The following is a 23,319-nucleotide window of genomic DNA, read 5'->3' on the forward strand; positions in this document are numbered from 1 at the left end:
GAGGAGAAACTACTTCTTTAAAATTTGATTTATTATTGTCACATGTATTAGTATACAGTGAAAAGTGTTGTTTCTTGCGTGCGATACAGACAAAGCATACCATTCATAGAGAAGGAAACGAGAGAGTGCAGAACATAGTTAGAATGAAGTTTCAGAAGCATAGAACGAGAGTAAAAGTTAGAATTAGAAGGTATGCTGAGCACAGCTTGCAAGAGGTCACCTCGCTCTCGCGCCATTTTGGTAATTAAAAGGCTGTGAATCTGTGGAATTCACTACCCCAGGATGGGAGGATGCCAGGACATTGAGTAAATTCGAGGAGATAGCCAGATTTTTAATTAGTAATGGGGTTGAAGGGTTATAGAGAACGGGCAGGAAAGTGGAGTTGAGGCCGAGACAAGATTAGTCATGATCGTATTGAATGGCAGAGCAGGCTGGAGGAGCTGAATGGCCTCCTCCTGGTCCTAGTTCAATCAGAGAGATACAGGATGCATTTTATCCTAATTACACAGTCAGTTCCATTTGCAGAGTGTGGTTCAGAGAGCTCATTACACTTTCCCAAACTCTGTTCTAATTCAATGATGGTTCAGTCCTTGTTCCTTTCTAACTTCACTTACAGATTAATATAAAACAAAATACTGTAGATAATAGAAATTTCAAATAAAAACAAAAAATGCTGGAAAAACTCAGCAGGCCTGGTAGCATCTGTGGAAAGAGAAGCAGAGTTAACATTTGGAGTCCGTACAGATTCGTACCTTGATCTGAGAACTGAAAGGTCCATAGCCCTTTTCCCTGAGAGAAACCCATCCACACACTCCCTCCCTATCCGTAATATTCCCAACACCTCAGAAGGGACAATTAAGAGGTAGTCAGTATTCATTGAATCCTTAGAATCCCGACAGTGCAGAAGGAGGCCATTTGGCCCATCAAATGTGTTGATGAAGGTAGGGCAGTTGATGTCATATACATGGATTTTAGTAAGGCGTTTGATAAGGTCCCCCATGGTCGGCTTATGATGAAAGTGAGGAGGTGTGGGATAGAGGGAAAGTTGGCCGATTGGATAGGTAACTGGTTGTCTGATCGAAGACGGAGGGTGGTGGTGGATGGAAAATTTTCGGATTGGAGGCAGGTTGCTAGCGGAGTGCCACAGGGGTCAGTGCTTGGTTCTCTGCTCTTTGTGATTTTTATTAATGACTTAGAGGAGGGGGCTGAAGGGTGGATCAGTAAATTTGCTGATGACACCAAGATTGGTGGAGTAGTGGATGAGGTGGAGGGCTGTTGTAGGCTGCAAAGAGACATAGATAGGATGCAAAGCTGGGCTGAAAAATGGCAAATTGAGTTTAACCCTGATAAATGTGAGGTGATTCATTTTGGTAGGACTAATTTAAATGTGGATTACAGGGTCAAAGGTAGGGTTCTGAAGACTGTGGAGGAACAGAGAGATCTTGGGGTCCATATCCACAGATCTCTAAAGGTTGCCACTCAAGTGGATAGAGCTGTGAAGAAGGCCTATAGTGTGTTAGCTTTTATTAACAGGGGGTTGGAGTTTAAGAGCCGTAGGGTTATGCTGCAACTGTACAGGACCTTGGTGAGATCACATTTGGAATATTGTGTGCAGTTCTGGTCACCTCACTATAGGAAGGATGTGGAAGCGCTGGAAAGAGTGCAGAGGAGATTTACCAGGATGCTGCCTGGTTTGGAGGGTAGGTCTTATGAGGAAAGGTTGAGGGAGCTAGGGCTGTTCTCTCTGGAGCGGAGGAGGCTGAGGGGAGACTTAATAGAGGTTTATAAAATGATGAAGGGGATAGATAGAGTGAACGTTCAAAGACTATTTCCTCGGGTGGATGGAGCTATTACAAGGGGGCATAACCATAGGGTTCGTGGTGGGAGATATAGGAAGGATATCAGAAGTAGGTTCTTTACGCAGAGAGTGGTTGGGGTGTGGAATGGACTGCCTGCAGTGATAGTGGAGTCAGACACTTTAGGAACATTTAAGCAGTCATTGGATAGGCACATGGAGCACACCAGGATGATAGGGAGTGGGATAGCTTGATCTTGGTTTCAGATAAAGCTCGGCACAACATCGTGGGCCGAAGGGCCTGTTCTGTGCTGTACTGTTTGTTCTATGTTCTATGTTCAAATCTGCACCGCGTCTCTGAAAGAGCATTTTACCCAGGCCCACCCACCTGCCCTATCCCTGTAACCCCACACATTTACCATGGATAATCCACCTAATCAGCACATCTTTGGAGTGTGGGAGGAAACCGGGGCACCCAGAGGAAACTCACACAGACACAGGAAGAATGTGCAAACTCCACACGCAGTCACCAAGGCTGGAATTGAACCCAGGTCCCTGGCGCTGTGAGGCACTGACCACCGTGCCACCCCTTGATCGTCTCAACATCTCTGCAAACATACATAGAAAATAAGAGTAGGCCATTCGGCCCTTCAAGCCTGCTCCACCATTCGTTATGATCATGGCTGATCACCTGTCCCAAGAGCTATATCTAACTGCTGCTTGTGAAGTGATTAGAATGAGACTGACTGTGCTGCTGCTGCTATTGAGGCACACACAGTGACCACAGAGTACGTAGAGAGGACTGCTTTACTGTCAATATCCGATCGGAAAATCATTCAATCAAGAACCTAAGACAGGCTAATCCCCTGCATCCCAACTGCTCTGATCTTGCAGCCCTTCCCCCAACATATTCCATCTCTAACCATCCCAGCTCCCTGACCCAGACTCAACCATTGCCCCACCCTTGTGCCTCAGCAGCCCAACATCTCCAGGTTCAGCAACCCAACTCCCCTGCCTCGATGCCCCAAGACCTCCTAATGCCCTGCCCTAGAACCCCAACTGCCAGTCCCTCCAAACTCCACAATGTGCCAGATTATTTCTGCCAACACATGCCCCACACTACTCCAGCCTTGAACTCTTCGAACTCTACATCCAAACCCATCCTTACATCACTGCAACGCCCGTCACCACTAGTATTAGTGGCTGCAACGCCCCACCCCGCCGGCACTCAGGGCTGCAACGCCCCGCCCCGCCGGCACTCAGGGCTGCAACGCCTTTCTCCCAGCATCTGAAATGAAATTAATTTGTCAGATTTATTCCAAAGTGTATTTCCATAAAGAGGTGATTTTAATGACAGAATCACCCAGAGAACAATGTGATTCTGGTTTAACTGGTTTCTGAAAACTCATTCAAAAGCTCCAGATTAAGATGATATAAATACAAGTGCCCTCCCCTCGCCCACACAATGCCAGCAGCACAGATTGGTGACAGAGTGTGGGAGAGACAGAGCCTACAGTAACTTATTGAAAAGATGAAAGGGAGAATTAGTAAGGAGTCCAAAGACCTGAGCAATGCAGCGCAGGGAGGGCATTGTTTAAGTTTAAGTATTATTGTCACAAGTATGCTTACATTAACACTGCAATGAAGTAACTGTGAAAATCCCCTAGTCGCCACACTCTGGCGCCTGTTCGGGCACACTGAGGGAGAATTTAGCATGGTCAATGCAGCTAACCAGCATGTCTTTCAGGCTGGGGGAGGAAACCGGAACACCCAGAGGAAACCCACGCAAACACGAGGAGAACATGCAGACTCCACACAGACAGTGACCTAAGCTGGGAATCGAATCCAGGTCCTTGGCGTCGTGAGGCAGAAGTGCTAACCACTGTGCCACCATGCTGCCCTGGGGGAGAAGTTAAGGGAACAAAGACAGCAATACCAACAGAACAGCATTCCAGGATCAAACAAGTCCCCTGAGGTAACCCCAGGAGTATCTGTACTAGTTCAGCATGAGGTATGGTACGGGTGATCTGATTGAAGGGAAGCCACGACCCTAAACTGCTCAGTGAGGTGCCGACCCTTGAGCCATGGAAGACATTCAGCGATTCATAAACAGCTATCATCAGGGAGGGAAAAATAACTTTCATTCAAGAAATAATGTCCCACCTGAAGAGGGTTAAACAAAAGATACATTCTCTTCTGAAGCCTAAAGCAAGATCACAAACGAAAAGCAATGAGGACCAAACAAGACAAGGGAACCAGTATAGGCTCTCTCTAACCATCCCCAACAATCTAAACACAAATGGGTCAGTCAGAAATAGCACAAACACACACAGAACCAGTCATAAATCAAGCAAAACTCCATATCATGGAATTCACAGACCATAAATCCCAGTGCCCCATGCTCTCACCATGTCCCTGTATCAATCTCAAATTAATCTCACTGCCATACCATCTACCCATAGCACTGTATGAATCCCAAAATAATCTCACTGTCCCAGTCTCTCTCAAAACAGTGTCTACCTTTATTTCAAATATTTATCTAATTTTTACTTAACAGTTGTAATGAACTATGTCTCAACCACTTCCTGCAGTATCCTTTAATCCTTGAATAAAGAAATTCTTGGACGCTTTCTCGATATTGAAATTCCATTTTAAAGTGGTCAGCCATCAGCCTTTGTTACTGATACTCCAGAGAACACAGACTTACTTTCCCCTTTACCATCAAAGCACTTTGCAATTTTAATTAAAACTCCTCCAAAGCGCTGAGATACCACCCCCCCCATTCCCCCTGCACATGCCAAAATGTCTCCTCGCACACAATCTCCCCTGATGTGCCAAGAAGCACCCGCCCAGTCTCCCCTGATGCGCCAGGATGTCACCCCCATTTTCCCCGACATGTCGAGATACCCCCCCGCCCCCCGCAACGTCGGGCTGAGACACTTCCTCCCCAATCGCACTGAGACGCTATGCCATCTCCACTGATGTGCCGAAACATCCTTTTGTTCCACCGGTCAGGCCAACACAACCCCACACCCACCATTGCACCGAGACATCCCCATCTCCCCTGACACACACAACCCATTTACCCAGAAATGTTCTGCCCATCTTCCCCGGTTCGCTGAGATGACTCCCCCCCCCCATATCACAGAGACAAACCCCCATCCAGTCTTGAGACATATCGAGGCGCTCCCCCAGGTCATTGCCATCTCCCCCAGACAAACAAGTTTTTACATCAAATCAGTCCTTCGCAACCCAACACCGAGGGGCCTTGGACAGGGCAAGGAAGGTGGTTGTGGCCAAAACTCCTGCTGACTCTTGCTTCATTCTTTCCCGGTCTCCTCTCCCTGAAGCATCTGCACTTTTAAAAAACTGAATGTAGAATAAATATTTCATCTGGCTGACCACACCATCTGAGATCACATCTATCTATTCCATCAAGCACATCATCACATTTATACTGTAATAAACCCTTAACTTTCCAATGGTCAGTGACCCACTAATCTCTGCCTTTGGTCTTTCAACACAAGAATGCAGCTATCAGCAACTTTCAGCTCCTCACACATCTCAAATTTGATATTGGGTCATATACAGGCTGAAACTAGAAACCAGAAATGCAGAAATTTTATCGCAGTTCCCAGAGTATCAAAGGACTAGGGACCAGCACCAAGAGTTTCAGAATCAATGCAGTTCCCTTTAGGCTCGTTGCCTCAGTCAGATCGAATTCTGGGATGCAATTAATTATTTCTGGATTTTTAGAACACCTGTCTCTCCGTTCAGCTCAGCTTTCCTGATGGATTCTACCCGGACATGCTGGATGGAAAAGTGTACAGTCTGCTAGGCTGCAGTGAGTCTATCCTCTCGTCTTCCTGCCTGCTCCACGATCAGCCGCTTTCACACCATTTCTTGCTCTTCTCTCACGGAATGAACTGGTTTCTAATTTCAAGCTGTCAAATCCTTCACAACTTTAACCCTCTGGCTCTCACTGTGCTACTGGCAACTGCAGCTAAAGACAAGAGCTCACTCACTCGCAGTCTCACCTGTGCAGGAGAACCTTGTGTCCTGGGATAGAATTCACAATATGAAAAGCTGCTCACACAGATTCTGCATCAAAATGTTCCAACATATTCCTGACGTCAAACTCTGCTCAACCTGCTGCCCCCTGGCAGTTTGCTCAGTTGTAGCAACTCATCCACAGAGGAGTTACAGTCAACCAATAACAAACATGGAACAACCCTCCTGCTGCCGCCCAGACAGGACAGGCACACGACTCTCACGTACACCAGCGGGGTGCCCCACCCACCCCCTCACAGCCAATGGGGCACCCTGCACCTACCCCTTGCGCCCCCCCCCCCCCGTCACAAGCCAATGCAGTGCCCCACTCCTACCCACCACCTCAGGGTGCCCCACCTCTTGCCTACCCCCTCCTCACTAGGCACCCCACCCTTCACATCCACCCCCCAACAGGGCACCCCACCCCGCCACACAGGGAACCCCACACCTTGCCCCCCACAAGGCACCCCACACAAGGCACCTCAAACCCCCACCCGCCTAAAATTCACCTCACCCTTCCTCCCCTCCCAAGAGGCACCCCACCCTACGCACCAACCCTCCCCCAAACAGGCACCCAACCCCTCACCTCTCCCCAACAGGGTGCCTCACCCCCTCATCCCCACAAACAGGGCCCTCTACCTCACCCCTCGTACCCAACAGGGCAAGCTGCCCACCCTCAGGCCCCAGGCAGAAAAGCCCCTCACTACCTAGAACATAGAACAGTACAGCACAGAACAGGCCCTTCGGCCCACGATGTTGTGCCGAGCTTTATCTGAAACCAAGATCAAGCTATCCCACTCCCTATCATCCTGGTGTGCTCCATGTGCCTATCCAATAACCGCTTAAATGTTCCTAAAGTGTCTGACTCCACTATCACTGCAGGCAGTCCATTCCACACCCCAACCACTCTCTGCGTAAAGAACCTACCTCTGATATCCTTCCTGTATCTCCCACCACGAACCCTATAGTTATGCCCCCTTGTAATAGCTCCATCCACCCGAGGAAATAGTCTTTGAACGTTCACTCTATCTATCCCCTTCATCATTTTATAAACCTCTATTAAGTCTCCCCTCAATCTCCTCCGCTCCAGAGAGAACAGCCCTAGCTCCCTCAACCTTTCCTCATAAGACCTACCCTCCAAACCAGGCAGCATCCTGGTAAATCTCCTCTGCACTCCTTCCAGCGCTTCCACATCCTTCTTATAGTGAGGTGACCAGAACTGCACACAATATTCCAAATGTGGTCTCACCAAGGTCCTGTACCTAGTAACAGGGCAGCCTGCTGATGCGCGATTGATTCACACGGGAGGCTAGGACGTACCCGGGAATAAAGGCTTTTATTGACAACAAGAATAGAGCACACTGCTTAACAATACTATCCCAGACTAAGGGCCACTAGGAAGTAGCAGTGACCTTTATACTCCTGTAAGAAGGTGGAGCCAAACGGAGTGTACCACAGAACAATGCTAATAGGTGGAACACCCCAACCCCAACAGTAACAAGAGTAACATATGTACAAGTACCCATAGTGGTAACCATCTATGGTTCACCACATTCACCCCTCCTTTAAAAACAAAGGCCGGTGAGGTAAGGAGAAAATACGAACTGTCCACATGTTCACAAGTTCAGCCGTATCGGAGGTCCGCACCGTCTCTGTGACCTCCGCAGTACTGGCTCCAGTGTCGGTTCTGGTGACCGTGGTGACGACCCTCTCTCCGAGGTGGTGTCCAGTGACTCCTCCAGGTCCTCACACACCTGTGGACCTCGAGGTGGCGACAATCTCCTGGACTCAGGCAAGCTGTACACGGGAGTAAGAGGATTAAGTTGAGGTCCCGATGCTGCCCGCGCCGAGTCAGGAGGGGAGAGAATGGGTAAAGGAATCCTAACCAGGGGTGCGGGAGTGACGGGGGTTTCCAGGTCCCCTGCAGGCGCCAGATCTCTGATAGAGACCTTGTCCTCTCGCCCATCAGGATATGCCACATAGGCATATTGAGGGTTGGCGTGGAGGAGATGGACCTGTTCAACCAAAGGGTCGGACTTGCGGGCCCTAACATGCCGCCGCAGGAGGACAGGTCCTGAGTACGTCAACCAAGACGGCAGTGAGGTCCCAGAGGAAGACTTCCTAGGGAAGGTAAACATCCGCTCATGTGGGGTAGCGTTGGTTACCGTACACAGGAGGGACCGGATTGAATGGAGCGCATCAGAAAGTACCTCTTGCCAACGGGAGACTGGAAGACCCCTAGACCTTAACGCCAGTAAAACAGCCTTCCAGACTGTAGCGTTTTCTCTCTCGACCTGTCCGTTACCCCTGGGGTTATAACTTGTAGTCCTACTTGAGGTAATTCCTTTAGAGAGCAGGTATTGCCTCAAGTCGTCGCTCATAAACGACGAACCCCTATCACTGTGGATATAACTGAGGTAGCCGAACAGGGTAAAAAGACTCCGCAGGGCTTTGATGACCGTGGCAGAGGACATGTCAGAACAGGGGATGGCAAAGGGGAAATCGGGAGTATTCGTCAACCACGTTGAGGAAATACACATTCCGATCTGTCGAAGGAAGGGCCCTTGAAGTCGACACTCAGTCGTTCAAAAGGGCGAGTGGCTTTAATGAGATGTGCCCTGTCAGGCCGGTAGAAGTGCGGCTTGCACTCTGCACATACCTGGCAGCTTCGAGTTATCGACCTGACATCCTCTATGGAGTAGGGCAGATTCCGAGCCTTTACAAAATGGAAGAGCCGAGTGATCCCCGGATGGCAGAGATCATTGTGGAGGGCCTGTAACCGGTCCTCCTGCACACTGGCACATGTTCCACGCGACAGGGCATCTGAGGGCTCATTGAGCTTCCCCGGACGGTACATGATATCATAGTTGTAGGTGGAGAGTTCGATTCTCCACCTCAAGATTTTATCATTCTTAATTTTCCCCCTTAACATGTTGTTGAACATGAAGGCCACGGACCGCTGGTCCGTGAGCAGGTAAACCGTTTGCCAGCCAAATAATGGCGCCAATGCCGTATGGCCTCCACAATGGCCTGAGCCTCTTTCTCCACAGAGGAGTGCCGAATTTCAGAGCCTTGGTGGGTGCGAGAGAAAAAGGCGACGGGCCTGCCCGCCTGGTTAAGTGTGGCGGCCAGGACGAAATCAGATGCATCACTCTCCACCTGAAAGGAGATGGACTCATCGACAGCATGCATCGTGGCTTTCGCGATGTCGGCTTTTATCCCTTCAAAGGCTAGGCGAGCCTCTGCTGTCAGGGGAAAAGAGGTAGATTTTATGAGCGGACGGGCTTTGTCCGCGTAATTGGGAACCCACTGTGCATAGTATGAGAAGAAGCCTAAGCATCTTCTCAGTGCTTTGATGCTAGTGGGTAGGGGAAGTTCAAGGAGGGGACGCATACGGTCTGGATCGGGGCCGATGACCCCGTTTTCCACCATGTACCCGAGGATTGCTAGGCGGTGCTTGCTGAATACGCACTTCTCCTTGTTATAGGTCAGGTTCAGGAGAGTCGCAGTGCGTAAAAACGTCTGGAGGTTGGCGTCGTGGTCCTGCTGGTCATGGCCGCAGATAGTGAAGTTGTCCAGGTACGGGAAGGTAGCCCGTTTTGGTCCACCATTCGGTCCATCTCATGCTGGAAAACCGAGACCCCATTAGTGATGCCGAAAGGGACTCTTAAGAAGTGGTAGAGACGGCCATCCGCCTCAAAGGCCGTGTATTTTCAGTCCTCTGGGCGAATGGGGAGCTGGTGGTAGGCTGACTTCAAGTCGATGGTGGAGAACACCCGGTACTGCGCAATCTGGTTGACCATGTCAGATATGCGCGGGAGAGGGTACGCGTCCAGCTGCGTGTGCCTATTAATGGTCTGACAATAGTCTATGACCATCCGGGGCTTGTGGGGCTTGTCTCCAGTCTTGACCACCACGACTTGTGCTCTCCATGGGCTCGTGCTAGGTTGAATGACCCCTTCCCTGAGGAGCCGCTGAACCTCAGATCGAATAAAGATCCGATCCTCAGCGCTGTAACGCCTGCTCTTAGTCGCGATGGGCTTGCAGCCTGGCACAAGATTTTCGAATAGGGAAGGCGGGGTAATCTTGAGTGTCGAGAGACTGCATGTGGAGTGCGCTGGACAATTTGGAGGCTGCTGTTCTCCCACTGAAAGTGGAGGGAGTGGCCCATCGTACTGCAGGGTCACACTCTTCAGGTGGACCATAAAGTCTAGCCCCAGGAGTACCGGAGCGCAAAGGTGCAGTAACACGAGGAGCCTGAAGTTCTCGTAAACTCTGCCCCGCACTGTTAAGGTTATCACACAGCTCCCAAGAACGAGAACAGATCGGGACCTCGACGCCATGGAGATTGTCTGCCTGACAGTTTGCACACGGAGAGCGCACCGTTTCACTGTATCCGGATGGATAAAGCTCTCCGTGCTCCCGCTGTCAAACAGGCAATGCGCCAGGCGCCCGTTTACCTCTATGTCCATCATGGACTTGTCGAGTCTGTGAGGCTTGGCCTGGTCCAGGACGATTGACGCCACTGTTGGATCTCGAGTGTAACTGCAGGTAGCTGAGATAGCCGACGACGAGGACCCCTGCTGGTCTTCTGCGGCCGGTGTCGACCAAAATGGCTGCGCCCACGAATCGCACGTGGTCGAAGATGTTGAAAACGGCGGCACCCGCAGGTCGCACGTGGCTTGCATCGTCGTCATAGGAAATGGCGGCGCCCGTGAATCGCACGTGGCTGAAGACATCGACGAGGCCAGAGATGAGGAGATGGATCCTGGGGAGTCACACGCAGCACTGCTGGGCTTGGAAGGGGTCTTTGCTCGGCACACTTTTGCATAGTGCCCTTTCTTCCCACAGGCGGAGCAAAACACCGTCCTGGCCGGACATCTCTGACGAGGGTGCTTCGCCAATCCGCAGAAATAGCACCGTGGGCCTCCAGGAGCTGCCGCAGCCGTCAGGTCTGAAGTTGAGAGCATTATCGCGCAGTTCCGAGGAGCCGCCGAGTACAGTTGAGGCGGTGGCTGTACTTGCCACGATGTTGCCACGTGGTCGGTGGGGTAGGTTTCAAGACTTCTGGAGGCCGTTTCCATTGCATCGGCCAATTCTACTGTCTTAGCCAGGTCCAAGTTACCCTGCTCTAGTAGCCGCAGGCGAATATAGGATGAGCCGATTCCCGCCACGAACGCATCTCGGATAAGGTCGTTGGTGTATTGAGTAGCCGACACCTCCTTGCAGTTGCAGGCTCTGGCTAGCTGTTGAAGTTCGCGCAGGTACTGTCCCGTAGTTTCGCCAGGCTGCCGCCGTCGAGTGGCTAATAGGTGACGAGCATGAATTTCGTTCGGCTGTTTATGGTACAGCTTTTTGAGTAATTCGATGGCCTCTTTGTAATTTTGGGAATCACAGATTGTTGCATACACAGTGTCGCTCACCCTGGCGTGGAGGACCCGCAATCTGTCGGCGTCGGACTGGACTGCTGTCGAGGCATCGATGTAATCCTCGAAACACTTCAACCAATGGTCGAAAGTATTCGACGCTCCAGCGGCACGCGGATCCAAGGTTAGCCGATCGGGTTTCAGCATCTGCTCCATTTTTCTTCGAACAAAATTTTCGGTATTTTGTTGTGAATAAAATTGATGCGCGATTAATTCACTCGGGAGGCTAGGACGTACCCAGGAATAAAGGCTTTTATTGACAACAAGAATAGAGCACACTGCTTAACAATACTATCCCAGACTAAGGGCTACTAGGAAGTAGCAGTGACCTTTATACTCCTGTAAGAAGGCGGAGCCAAACGGAGTGTACCACAGAACAATACTAACAGGTGGAACACCCCAACCCTAACCCCAACAGTAACAAGAGTAACATATGTACAAGTACCCATAGTGGTAACCATCTATGGTTCACCACACCTGCACCCTCATCTCCCTCCCACTCCAAAACAGGGCAAACCACACCCTCCTCCTCGCCTCCACGAGGAGAGCAGTCCCACTCTCCCTCCACAAACATAGCAGTCCGCAGCCTCATTCCCTCTCCACAGGCCCAAACCACCCCAAACACACACACACAAACTAAGCTGCCTGAGTGACTCCTCCCACTCCTCTGCAATCAGGGCAGGCCACACATCCCTGCCATCAACATGGCCATGGGTCTAGGCAGTAATCACCAGGAGCCAAGATACCACATGGAACAACATCAAAACCAGGGTGGACTGCTGCAGGCTGTGGGTTGCTCACCTTTAGCATCTCCGCTGGAAACAATGGGGTCAGGAAGGTTCGAGGAGGGGGGATACCAGGCTCAAACTCTGGCCACATAAAAATTCAAACAGAGCCATGCAATCCAAGCACTTTACACCACAGAGACTGGATTGGCAGGTTTTATCTGTACAGGATGAACCACAGCCAGTGACTCACTAGAGATGAAGTCACTGGGAATCAGTAAACAGTCCAGGGGCTGATCCTGAATGAGATGTTCCTGCTATAAAGAGGGACACAGCGCTCAACTGTATGTCACAAAACAAACCACAACACTGCACCTGCCCCTCAACACAACCAACAATTCCACAAAGGAAACTTGCTCCTAACAACCCGACACAGTCCCTTTAAAATAAGAACCAGGTATCTGATGTCAGACTGGTTCCCATTAAACCACCTCTGACCAATACTTATTTGTGTTGGGAAGGAAAAGAAGATTCTGAACACACAAACTCAGATCAGGCTGGAGAATGGGACTAGCACAGAAGGAGGCCATTTGGTCCATCACAGACACAATGGACCAAATGGCCTCCTTCTGTGCTGTAAAACACTATAATTCTATGATCAGTATCATTGTCTTTTCCACCCAGTTTTGTTGAATTTATTTATCTGAAGCCCAGTTAATAATGAGATAATGGAAGATGCTTCAGGCTGATCGTGTTATCAAGAGATTTGCAGACTACCTGCAGTCAGATACCCGTTTACTATTTAAAACAAATTAAACAAACAAATATATGTAATAGAAGTGTTTTTAATTGAAAGATTTGTTTCTAAATAGTTGATAACTGAGCTCTTAAAACAAGCAATAACAACATCATGAAAATACATGGCACAATCCTTAGAATCCCGATCCTTAGAATTGGGTCGTCGATGGAGACGGGAGAGGTGAAGGGGGATTGCGGATGTGGTTCCTATTTTCAAGAAGGGGAATAGGGATTGCCCAGGAAATTACCAACCGGTGAGTCTAACCTCTGCGGTTGGTAAGCTGATGGAAAAGATCCTGAGGGACAAGATTTATGAGCATTTAGAGAGGTTTAGTATGCTCAAGAATACTCAGCATAGCTTTGTCAAAGGCAGATCGTGCCTTACGAGCCTGGTGGAGTTCTTCGAAAATGTGACTAAACACATTGACGAAGGGAAGGCGGTAGATGTGGTTTATATGGATTTTAGCAAGGCATTCGATAAGGGCCCCCATGCAAGGCTTCTAGAAAAAGTGAGAGGGCATGGGATCCAAGGGGCTGCTGCCCTGTGGATCCAGAACTGGCGTGCCCAAAGGAGGCAGAGAGTGGGTATAGATGGGTCTTTTTCTAATTGGAGGTCGGTCACCAGTGGTGTGCCCCAGGGATCTGTTCTGGGACCCTTGCTGTTTGTCATTTTCATAAATGACCTGGATGAGGAAGCGGAGGGATGGGTTGGTAAGTTTGCCGACGACACGAAAGTTGGTGGGGTTGTGGATAGTCTGGAGGAATGTCAGAAGTTACAGAGGGACATAGATAGGATGCAAGACTGGGCGGAGAAGTGGCAGATGGACTTCAACCCAGATAAATGCGTCGTGGTCCATTTTGGCAGGTCAAATGGGATGAAGGAGTACAATATAAAGGGAAAGACTCTTAGTACGGTAGAGGATCAGAAGGACCTTGGGGTCCGGGTCCATAGGACTCTAAAAACGGCCCCGCAGGTGGAGGAGGTGGTTAAGAAGGCGTATGGTGTGCTGGCCTTTATCAATCGAGGGATTGAGTTGTGGAGTCCGGGGATAATGATGCAGCTATATCAGACCCTCGTCAGACCCCACTTGGAATACTGTGCTCAGTTCTGGTCGCCTCATTACAGGAAGGATGTGGAAAAGATTGAAAGGGTGCAGAGGCGATTTACAAGGATGTTACCTGGATTGAGTGGCATGCCTTAGAGGATAGGCTGAGGGAGCTCGGTCTTTTCTCCTTGGAGAGACGTAGGATGAGAGGAGACCTAATAGAGGTATATAAGATGTTGAGAGGCATAGGTCGGGTGGACTCTCAGAGGCTTTTTCCCAGGGTGGAAATGGCTGCTACGAGAGGACACAGGTTTAAGGTGCTGGGGGGTAGGTACAGGGGAAATGTTAGGGGGAAGTTTTTCACACAGAGGGTGGTGGGCGAGTGGAATCGGCTGCCGTCAGTGGTGGTGGAGGCAAACTCAATAGGGTCTTTTAAGAGACTCCTGGATGAGTACATGGGACTTAATAGGATGGAGGGTTATAGGTAGGCCTAGAAGGTAGGGATATGTTCGGCACAACTTGTGGGGACGAAGGGCCTGTTTTGTGCTGTACTTTTTCTATGTTTCTAGTCCAGACCAATATCAAATTCACACAAAGACCTTTTTTTAAGAATTCTCATGCACAAACTGATGATCAGCAAATGACTTTGCTCATGTCAATATTGACTAAATGGGGAGACAAAGTCAGTTATAGATCCCTGTATCTATGAAATAACAATAACTACAACCATGTAACTGAGACAGAGGGAGTAACTGATAGGCAGAGAGTGACTCCAACTAACTGGAATCGTCAGTTACTTTAACGACCTGGATTCAGAAACTCAATGCAAATGGATCTGGGATAATAGCCCAAAGAACACAAGTTCAAATCTTACCAGGACAGTTTAAGAATTTGAATTCAGTTTGAAAAATATTAAGAAATAAAAAGCAGATCTCAGTACAACTGACCATAATGCTGTCCAATTGTCAGCAGAAAAATTGGCTTAACGTCCATCAGAGAAGAAAACCTATCCACTTTACCTTCATAGAATCCCGACATGCAGAAGAGGCCATTCAGCCTGCACTAATTCTCTGAGCGTCTTACCCAGGCTCTCTCCCCCACCCTGTCCCTATCACCCTACACATTTACCATGGCCAAGCCACCTAACTTACACATCTTTCGACTGTGGGAGGAAACCAGAGCACCCGGAGGAAACCCACACAGCCAGTCACCCGAGGCCGGAATTAAACTGGGTCCCTGGCACTGTGAGGCAGCAGTGTTAACCACATGCCATAGTGTCGCCTTGTGACTCGAGATCCACAGAAAATTGGTGACTCTTGACTATCTCTTGGTCACAGCAGAGAATAATACCACACAGGAGGAGGCCATTCAGTCCATATGCCAGCTCTTTGAAAGAACTATCCAATTAGTCCCGTCCCATTCCTATGCTCTTTCCCTTTGGCCGTATCATTTTCTGCATGTGTATTTACTTAATCCCTTTTGAAAATTACTGCACAATCTACTTCCACTGCCCTTAGAGTCACTTATTGCATAACAGACAATTTTCATCTCCCCTGGGATTAATGCCAATTACTTTAAATCTGGATTCTCTGATTGCCAACTATCCTACCACTAGAAACAGTTTATCTACATTATCAAACCCCTCATGATTTTGATCACCTCTATTAAATCCCCTCTTAATCTCCTCTGCTCTAAAGAAAACAATCCCAGCTTCTCCAATCTCTCCATGTAACTAAATTCCCTCATTCCTAATACCATTCATATCGTACCATACAGTGGCACAGTGGTTAGCACTGCTGCCTCAATTTGCCAAGAACCAGCTTGGGTCACTGTCTGTGTGGAGTTTGCATGTTCTCCCCGTGTCTGCATGGGTTTCCTCCCACAGTTCGAAAGACATGCTGGTTAGGAGGACTGGCCATGCTAAATTCTCCCTCAGTGTCCTCGAACAGGTGCCCGAGTGTGGCGACTAGGGGATTTTCACAGTACCTTCATTGCACTGTTAATGTAAGCCTACTTGTGACTAATAAATAAACTTTAACATTCTAGTAAATCACCTCTGCACCCTCTCCAAACCCTTGAAACCATCCCTTCAAATGCAGTGCCCAGAAAGAGACACAATACTCTAGCATGGTCCTAAGCAGTATTTTATAATGGCTCTGCACAACTTCCCTGTTTTACACTTTCTGCCTCTATTAATAAAGTCAAGGACTTTGTATGCGTCTTAACTGGTTCTGATATTTTCAAGGATGTGAGTACAAACACCCCCAGGTGTCTGTTCTGACAGCCCTTTTAACACTTATCACCACCTTCTCAAGACAACTAAGACTTGGCAATAATTGTTAGCCTGGTCAGCGATGTCTCATCCCAAGAATTTTTTTTAAATGACCAACGTGTTCAAAAAGATATGCAAGTGGGGAGATGAGTGGCTGATGGAATGTAATACAGACAAGAATAAAATGTTCCATATATCCATATAGGAAACTACAAACACACACTTAAAAGTCTAAGAAACAGCTCAGGATGAAGCTGGAGGCTGAGGGAGACTACACACTCAACATGTCCAACCAAAGGACAGCAGCAATTACAAAATTAGGAACTTTTACTACAGCCAAACAGCAGATCATATGCCAGAGGGTGTGGTCAAACTGTACAGAACTCTAGTAAGAGTGAACCTTAACTTTCTATTTGAATACACAAGGCTGAGGGGCAGACTATGAGAACAGGAAGTGGTTATAGCAGAAAAATCTGTGGGCAGGACTACTGACAATCTTTATTACAGTCATTACCGGATGGTACATAGTCTACTCTGACATCAAGTGGAAGATATCGTAACAGGGGAGAGTGTGATAGCAGCCAGAAGCAAATCAATGATGATAGATATTCAGGTCTTGTAAAGGGAATTTAACGTATTCAGTAATAGATTGTCAAACAAGATGGTAATCTCCGTGGTAGCTTTTTGTGTGCTTGCATGGAAAGGTTCAGATTCTTGGATTAATGTAGCAAATTCTTAAAGAAGGAAATACTTTATTGAAGGGCCATCTTCTACCTGGCTTAAAAATATTGTGAACTGGGTGTTTAACATACAAGGATATAAAGTGTTCGGAAAAGAGAGAGAAGGAAAAAAGGTGGGGTAGCAGACTAGTAAAGACATTGTAGTGTTGGGAAGAGAGGAATTCCTTGACAACACTGGGGTCACGAGAAGGCCTTGGCAGGTAGGATGAAGGAAAACCCTAAGGCGTTCTATAAATATGTGAACAGTAAAAGGATGACACGTAAAGGAATAGGGCCTATAAAAGGTGAAGGCGGGAAAATCTGTACGGAACCAGTAGAAATGGCAGAGGTGCTTAATGAGTATTTTGCCTCGGTTTTCACAGAGGAGAAGGACATGGGTGGATGTACTGTGGGTTTGCGGTGGACTGAAAAGATTGAGTATGTGGACTTTAACAAAGAGGTTCTGCTGGATTCTTTGAATGGCATCAAGATAGATAAGTCACCGGGTCCGGATGGGATCTACCCCAGGTTACTGTGGGAGGTGAGGGAAGAGATTGCAGAGCCTCTGGCGATGATCTTTGCGTCGTCGGTGGAGACGGGAGAGGTGCCGGAGGATTGGAGGATTGCGGATGTGGTTCCTATTTTCAAGAAGGGGAATAGGGATAGCCCAGGAAATTACCAACCGGTGAGTCTAACCTCTGTGGTTGGTAAACTGATGGAGAAGATCCTGAGGGACAAGATTTATGAGCATTGGGTGAGGTTTAGTATGCTCAAGAATACTCAGCATGGCTTTGTCAAAGGCAGATCGTGCTTTACGAGCCTGGTGGAGTTCTTCGAAAATGTGACTAAACACATTGAAAGGGAAAGCGGTAGATGTGGTTTATATGGATTTTAGCAAGGCATTCAATAAGGTCCCCCATGCAAGGCTTCCAGAAAAAGTGAGAGGGCATGGGATCCAAGGGGCTGCTGCCCTGTGGATCCAGAACGGACTTGCCCAAAGGAGGTAGAGAGTGGGTATAGATGGGTCTTTTTCTAGATGGAGGTCGGTCACCAGTGGTGTGCCCCAGGGATCTGTTCTGGGACCCTTGCTGTTTGTCATTTTCATAAATGACCTGGATGAGGAAGTGGAGGGATGGGTTGGTAAGTTTGCCGACGACACGAAGGTTGGTGGGGTTGTGGATAGTCTGGAGGGATGTCAGAAGTTACAGAGGGACATAGATAGGATGCAAGACTGGGCAGAGAAGTGGCAGATGGACTTCAACCCAGATAAATGCGTCGTGGTCCATTTTGGCAGGTCGAATGGGATGAAGGAGTACAATATTAAGGGAAAGACTCTTAGTACTGTAGAGGATCAGAAGGACCTTGGGGTCCGGGTCCATAGGACTCTAAAATCAGCCCTGCAGGTGGAGGAGGTGGTTAAGAAGGCGTATGGTGCGCTGGCCTTTATCAATCCAGGGATTGAGTTTAGGAGACCGGGGATAATGATGCAGCTATATAAGACCCTCGTCAGACCCTACTTGGAGTACTGTGCTCAGTTCTGGTCGCCTCATTACAGGAAGGATGTGGAAAAGATTGAAAGGGTGCAGAGGAGATTTACAAGGATGTTGCCTGGATTGAGTGGCATGCCTTATGAGGCTAGGCTGAGGGAGCTCGGTATTTTCTCCGTGGAGAGACGTCGGATGAGAGGAGACCTAATAGAGGTATATAAGATGTTGAGAGGCATAGATTGGGTGGACTCTCAGAGGCTTTTTCCCAGGGTGGAAATGGCTGCTACAAGATAGGTACAGGGGAAATGTTAGGGGGAAGTTTTTCACACAGAGGGTGGTGGGTGAGTGGAATCGGCTGCCGTCAGTGGTGGTGGAGGCAAACTCAATAGGGTCTTTTTAGAGACTCCTGGATGAGTACATGGGACTTAATAGGATGTAGGGTTATAGGTAGGCCTAAAAGGTAGGGATATGTTCGGCACAACTTGTGGGGCCGAAGGGCCTGTTTTGTGCTGTAGTTTTTCTATGTTTCTATTTAGTTACAGTTGAGAGGCAAAGCGAGAGGAGAATGGAACAACAGTCATCATAAAAGGGAACCTAAAATCTTCTAGCAGCATGTGAATAGTAAACAGGTGGTAAGGGCTGGAGTGAGTCCTTTTGGAGTGATCGATGCTTGGAGGCACAGGGCAAGACTCGAATATTTAATGAGTTCATTATATCAGTGCTTACAAAGGAAGAGAAATGACAAAATGTCAGCAGATTTAGAGATAGTAGAAGCATTAGACAGGGTGGAACTTGAGAGGGAGGTGGTACTAGAAAGGCTGCTTATACTTAGGGTGGATAGGTCACCTGGTCTGTGGCTTGCATCCTAGCTTTCTAAAGGGAGGGAAATAGTGGAAAGACTTTCCATAATCTGTCAATCTTCCCTAGATATTGGGGGGGGGATAGTGTACGTGAGCAATTAGGGATGGGCAATAAATGCTGGTCGAGCCAGCAATGCTCACATCCCATGAATTAATATCCTTTTAAAAAGACATCCTTATTCAACAAAAGGATACAAGGACAGTCCTAGCAACTACAAGCAAATTAGTCTACCATCAGTGGTAGGCAAGGTTTTGGAATCCTTAATCAGGGAAGGAATCAACAGGCACTTGGACAGGGGGCAGCACGGTGGCCAGCGCTGCTTCCCCGCGGTAGCTGGTTGGCAAAATTGAGGCTGATGGAATAGGAGGGGTGAGTGTCCAACTGGATAAAGATTGGCTTAGTGACAGAAAGCAGCAAGTTGTGGTAGATGGTTGTTTTTTGGACTGGAGGATGATAGATGGTGCTGTTTCCAAGGGTTAGTGCGAGGGTCACTTGCTTTATTGCAATGAATAAATGACTTGGATCTTGATATACGAAACTTGGAGGAGTGGAAAATACTGAGTATGGTATTAACAGCCTGCAACAAATCAGATAGGCCAGCAGAATGACCAGATGGAATTTAATAGAGAATTATGGGATGATGCATTTTGTCAGAGGTGACGATGAGAGACAATAGACTTAGTGGCACAGTTGTAAAGAGTGTGTAGGAACAGAGGGTTCATGTGCATCGATCTTTGAAGGTGACAGGACACGGAGTGGTTCACAAAACATTTGGGATCTTGGGTTCCATTTTACTTGTATTCTTTCAGGAGATGTGTATCATTGGCTAGACCAGCATTTCATAGTCATAGAGGTTCACAGCATAGAAACAGGCCCTTCAGCCCAACTTGTCCATGCCACCTTCTTTTTTAAACCCCTAAGCTAATCCCAATTGCCCGCATTTGGCCCATATCCCTCTATATCCATCGTACCCATGTAACTAACTAAATGCTTTTTAAAAGACAAAATTGTACCCGCCTCTACCACTACCTCTGGCAGCTTGTTCCAGACACTCACCACCCTCTGAAAAAATTGCCCTTCTGGACACTTTTGAATCTCTCCCCTCTCACCTTAAACCTATGCCCTCTAGTTTTAGATTCCCCTACCTTTGGGAAAAGATATTGACTATCTAGCTGATCTGTGCCCCTCATTATTTTATAGACCTCTTATAAGGTCACCCCTCAGCCTCCTACGCTCCAGAGAAAAAAGTCCCAGTCTATCCAGCCTCTCCTTATAACTCAATCCATCAAGTCCAGGTAGCATCCTAGTAAATCTTTTCTGCACTCTTTCTAGTTTAATAATATCCTTTCTATAATAGGGTGACCAGTATTCCAAGTGCGGCCTTACCAATGTCTTGTACAACTTCAACAAGACGTCCCAACTCCTGTATTCAATGTTCTGACCGATGAAACCAAGCATGCCGAATGCCTTCTTCATCACTGTCCACCTGTGACTCCACTTTCAAGGAGCTATGAACATGTACCCCTAGATCTTTTTGTTCTGTAACTCTCCCCAATGCCCTACCATTAACTGAGTAAGTCCTGCCCTGTTTCAATCTACCAAAATGCATCACCTCGCATTTGTCTAAATTAAACTCCATCTGCCATTCGTCAGTCCACTGGCCCAATTGGTCAAGATCCCGTTGCAATTGGAGATAACTTTCTTCACTGTCCACTATGCCACCAATCTTAGTGTCATCTGCAAACTTACTAACCATGCTTCCTATATTCTCATCCAAATCATTAATATAAATGACAAATAACAGTGGACCCAGCACTGATCCCTGAGGCACACCGCTGGTCACAGGCTTCCAATTTGAAAAACAATTCTCTACAACACCCTCTGGCTTCTGTCAAGAAGCCAATTTTGTATCCATTTAGATACCTCACCCTGGATCCCGTGAGATTTAACCTTACGCAACAACCTACCATGCGGTACCTTGTCAAAGGCCTTGCTAAAGTCCATGTAGACAACATCAACTGCACTGCCCTCATCTACCTTCTTGGTTACCCCTTCAAAAAATTCAATCAAATTTGTGAGACATGATTTTCCACTCACAAAGCAATGCCGACTATCCCTAATCAATCCTTGTCTCTCTAAATGCCTGTAGATCCTGTCTCTCAAAATACCTTCCAACAATTTACCCACCACAGAGGTGAGGCTCACTGGCCTGTAGTTCCCAGACTTTTCCCTGCAGACCTTTTTAAACAAAGGCACAACATTTTCCACTCTCCAATCTTCAGGCACCTCACCCGTGACTATCAATGATTCAAATATCTCGGCTAGGGGACCCGCAATTTCCTCCCTAGCCTCCCACAATGTCCTGGGATACACTTCATCAGGTCTCAGGGATTTATCTACGTTGATGCGCTTTAAGATTTCCAGCACCTCCTTCTCTGTAATATGTACACTCCTCAAGACATCAATATTTAATTCCCCAAGTTCCCTAACATCCATGCTTTTCTCAACAGTAAATACTGATGAGAAATATTCATTTAGGATCTCACTCATCTCTTGTGGATCCGCACATAGATGACCTTCTTGATCCTTAAGCAGCCCTACTCTCTCCCTTGTTACCCTTTTGCCCTTTATGTATTTGTAGAAGCTCTTTGGATTCTCCTTTGCCTTATCTGCCAAAACAATCTCGTGTCCCCTTTTTGCCCTACTGATTTCTCTCTTAACTCTACTCCTATACCCCCTATTCTCTTCAAGGGATTCACTTGGTCCCAGCTGCCTATGCATGTCATGTGCCTCTTTCTTCTTCTTGACCAGGGCCTCAATATTCCGAGTCATCCAGGGTTCCCTACTTCTGCCAGCCTTGCCCTTCACTCTCAGAGGAATGTGTTTACCCTGAACCCTGGTTAACATACTTTTGAAAGCATGCCACTTACCAGACGTCCCTTTTCCTTCCCACAGACTCCCCCAATTAACTTTTGAAAGTTCCTGTCTGATACCATCAAAATTGACCTTGCTCCAATTTAGAATTTTAACTTTTGGGACAAAGAACAATACAGCACAGGAACAGGCCCTTCAGCCCTCCAAGCGCGCTGCTCCCTGGTCCAAACTAGACCATTCTTTTGTATCCCTCCATTCCCATTCCGTTCATGTGGCTATCTAGATAAGTCTTAAATGTGCCCAGTGTGTCTGCCTCCACCACCTTGCCCGGCAGCACATTCCAGGCCCCCACCACCCTCTGCGTAAAATACGTCCTTCTGATATCCGTGTTAAACCTCCCCCCCTCACCTTGAACCCATGACCCCTCCCTTGAACCTATGACCCCTATCATTCTCCATAGCTATCTTAAAACCAATAGAATTATGGTCACTGGTCCCAAAGTGACCCTCACTAACACTTCTGTCACCTGCCCTTCTTTATTTCCCAAGGGAAGGTCAAGTTTTGCTCCCTCTCTCGTCGGGCCATCCACATACTGAATGAGAAATTCCTCCTGAATACACTCAACAAATTTCTCTCCATCCAACCCTCTAATACTACGGCTGTCCCAGTCAATGTTGGGAAAGTTAAAATCTCCAACTATTATCACCCTATTTTTCTTGGAGCTATCTGTAATCTCCTTACATATTTGCTCCTCAATTTCCCGCTGACTATTTGGGGGCCTATAGTACAACCCTATCAAAGTGATTTCCCCCTTCTTATTTCTCAGTTCTACCCATATAGACTCAGTGGCCGAACCCTCGGATATATCCCCTCTCAGTACGGCCGTGATGCTTTCCCTAATCAAATGTGCAACTCCCCCTCCTCTCTTACCTCCCGTTTTATCTTTCCTATAGTATCTGTACCCTGGAACATTGAGCTGCCAGTCCTGTCCCTCCCTTAGCCATGTTTCAGTAATTGCTTTAATATCCCAATCCCATGTACCCATCCATGGCCTGAGTTCATCTGCCTTGCCTGTCAGGCCTCTTGCATTGAAATAAATGCAGTTTAATCTGGCCTGCCCTTGCTCTCTGTCCTGCTTTTGCCTGATCTGTCTGGGTACTAGGATTACTGACACTGCCTTTACTACTTAATGTGCTCTCTTTAACTTCTGTGCTGTCCGCAAGCTTCTCTTCTGTCTCCCTACTGCTTTGGATCCCACCCCCTTGC

General features: G+C 47.8%; 1 protein-coding gene across 3 annotated transcripts in view; it reads right to left on the reverse strand.

Moving 5' to 3' along the window:
- Positions 1–23,319, reverse strand: part of LOC144491778 (protein kinase C delta type-like) — a 173,172-nt gene that overhangs the window by 141,843 nt on the left and 8,010 nt on the right. The window contains exon 1 of one of the 3 annotated variants that reach the window (XM_078210039.1): positions 12,073–12,169. The exons of 1 other annotated variant lie outside the window; for it this stretch is intronic. The gene's annotated coding sequence lies outside the window, so the exon portion shown is untranslated. Of the gene's footprint in view, positions 1–5,832; positions 5,865–12,072; positions 12,170–23,319 lie in introns of those variants that run through there. One more of the 3 variants, XM_078210040.1, reaches the window with a different exon arrangement.

This window comes from Mustelus asterias, chromosome 3 (genome assembly GCF_964213995.1).
Source record: "Mustelus asterias chromosome 3, sMusAst1.hap1.1, whole genome shotgun sequence".
In the NCBI taxonomy this organism is placed as follows: Eukaryota; Metazoa; Chordata; class Chondrichthyes; order Carcharhiniformes; family Triakidae; genus Mustelus; species Mustelus asterias.